This window comes from Fukomys damarensis, unplaced genomic scaffold, assembly GCF_012274545.1.
Source record: "Fukomys damarensis isolate Sample0158 unplaced genomic scaffold, DMR_v1.0_HiC HiC_scaffold_6, whole genome shotgun sequence".
Classification (NCBI taxonomy): domain Eukaryota; kingdom Metazoa; phylum Chordata; class Mammalia; order Rodentia; family Bathyergidae; genus Fukomys; species Fukomys damarensis.
In genome coordinates, this window is record NW_022900918.1 from 40250871 (window position 1) to 40253340 (window position 2470).

Below are 2470 nucleotides of genomic sequence, written 5' to 3' on the forward strand. Positions count from 1 at the left end.
AATTCGCCCAATCTCCATTTGCTTGCCTATCGCTCGCCTCCCTCCCAGGTCACGTTATAATCTCCTATCAGGATCAGCCTTTCACCACGTCATGAGAAGACGCAAGGATGCATGATGTGAAATGTATTAACTGTCATTAAATATTAATTCAATTAATTAATTCATAAATTTCCAAATTCTAAAAAAAAGTTAGACAACGTTGCACAGAGAGATCTATCAAAACCCCAAGAGTTATAACGGACACTGCCAGTCACCAGTGTCTGCATCACCCCTTCATTCCACGTGGGGTGTTCCTTACAGCAACAGCCATACTAAGCCTGCGTACTCCCAGGGGCGCGTGACTGGGGCGGGCCTCTGAGGCGTGGCTGTGAGTGTGCGTCACATCCGGGCGAGGACCTTAAAAAGCCGCCTGGCGGATGGGTGTGGGGGGGTGCTCTCGCGCTCTCTCCCTCTCCCTCTCCCTCTCCCTCTCCTTCTCCTTCTCCTTCTCCTTCTCCCTCTCCCTCTCCTTCCCTCCCTCCTTCCCTCCTCTCTTCCCACCCCCGTTCGTCACATGTAACCAGGAGGCATCTCGGGGCCAAGGCCAGGCCTGGACCCAGTGTCCCTGGTGGAGGAGGTGAGGGCTGTGATTTGCTCCCCACCCGTGCGCTCCGCCTCATCAAGCGCGTGCTTTCCACAGATATGGAAAATTAATATGGGTTCATAAAACCCAGATAAAACACCATTATAAAAAAATGAACCATCTTGATCTAGGCTAAGTAACCAGTATGGAAGAGGTCAACCACAGCAGAGCTGGGGGAAAGCCAGGAGCCCTCAGCTTTCCCGCCTCCACGTCTTCACACCTTCTCTCTTCCCACACCCAGATAGGGCTTCCGTGGCCAGCGAAGGCTCCTGAAGACCAGAGTGGCTGAGTTGTTTACCTGCTGGTTCCCTGCCATAGGAACAGGTCACTGTCTCAGTTTGTATGGAGGTGGCCCCTGGAGCCTCACTCTGCCCGTAGGTAGGTCTTGGGGGGCTGTGACTGGATCATGGGGCGTGATGCTTTTTGGTAAATTAATCTACTAATGAGTTTATAGCTAAATGTGATGTGGACAGGGGAAGCCTGAGGGAGGAGGTAGTCACTGAGGGCGGGTCTGAAAGATCGATCTTCCTCCTGCCTTGATCCCTCTCTCTGCTTCTGGCCCAGCTTGAAGGAGCCTCCTCTTCCATGCTCCTCTGCCACGTCATGGAGCCAGCCATGGACTGAAACCTCTACAAACTGTGAGCCAAAGTCAACCTCTTCTTAAGTTATGGATGTCAGGTATCAGGGAAGAGTCAGTGACTAAGATAGTCAGCAGCTGGGAAAAACACGAGAGCATTGAATTTACTCGCTTGTGCAGCCACCCCCGTATCATTTAAGAGATTTAGGATACATACAAAACAATTATTATAGAGCAGAATGCAGTTATAGCATACTTCAGGGGTAACTTAGGGGTCTATTATGTATCTAGATATATCAAAAATCCCAGAGATTCTGCCTTTTTTAATATTTTGCTAGTGCCCCTGGAACACTGTGCCTACTTCCAGTGGAAAATGGACATTTCATATATATTAATACATTTGACATGAATAATGGGCTTTGTTATAATAGGCTTGTATCATATAAATAATTAAAATTTCTGTCAAATCCTGTGACAGAGAACCAGGCTTGATTCACCTTAGAAAGATCACAACGCCCTGGATAATGACAAGATTAAGGGCCTATTAATATTGCAGGAGAAGTGGGACTGTTCACATTTATCTATCTTGCCTCCTCTTTTTAATGCTGTGTGACTTCAGGACTTACGATGTTAGCTCATAAAATTCGGCCTTCCTCTTGTTTTGTGTTTATTTGTTGAGTGCTCATTGGATGCTAATGATGACAAAGTTTGGAGCTTTGGGGTACACCGAGGTAGAAGATGAGTTCCTTTCCTAAACTGGCAAAACCTGCGGTGAGGACAAGGATGCGCTGTGGGTTGCCCTTCGCTGTGTGTGCACAGGAGGACTGGGCCCTGGGTGAAGTGACATTCATGAAGGGGAATAACCTCTCGGTCGGGGGAGAGTGGCTCTGCAGAGGAAATGCCTCAGACAGTGATGGTCACGATGCAGCGGTGACATCGTGAAAGTGATTGAATGAAGTCACTGGACCAGGTGACTGGTGCGACCATCCCTGGCACTTTGCATTACACAATACTCGCCACCTTGCTGTAAATGAATAGTGCATGATTTATAGACCTCAGAATTCATTGGTACACGATCCACGATGCGAGTGTAATTCTATCAAGGCTGTGGCAATAACTAGATCGTTTACCAGGCACGGGGGTTTGCACTGTTCGCGGTGGGCCTCTCATTCCAGAATTTCGCTCGCTCACTGTGCTCCTCAAGGACACACACACACCCTGAAAGCTGACACCGGGAAGGCCTTGCTCTCACATGCACACTTTAAATTAGG

At 48.5% G+C, this 2470-nt stretch overlaps 1 long non-coding RNA gene across 1 annotated transcript; it reads left to right on the plus strand.

Moving 5' to 3' along the window:
* The first annotated feature begins 536 nt into the window (after window positions 1-536).
* On the plus strand, window positions 537-1467 carry LOC104859407. The gene is made up of 3 exons (XR_779374.2): window positions 537-616; window positions 864-1000; window positions 1187-1467. It is a non-coding gene; the product is annotated as an uncharacterized LOC104859407 (long non-coding RNA).
* Window positions 1468-2470: the final 1003 nt, after the last annotated feature.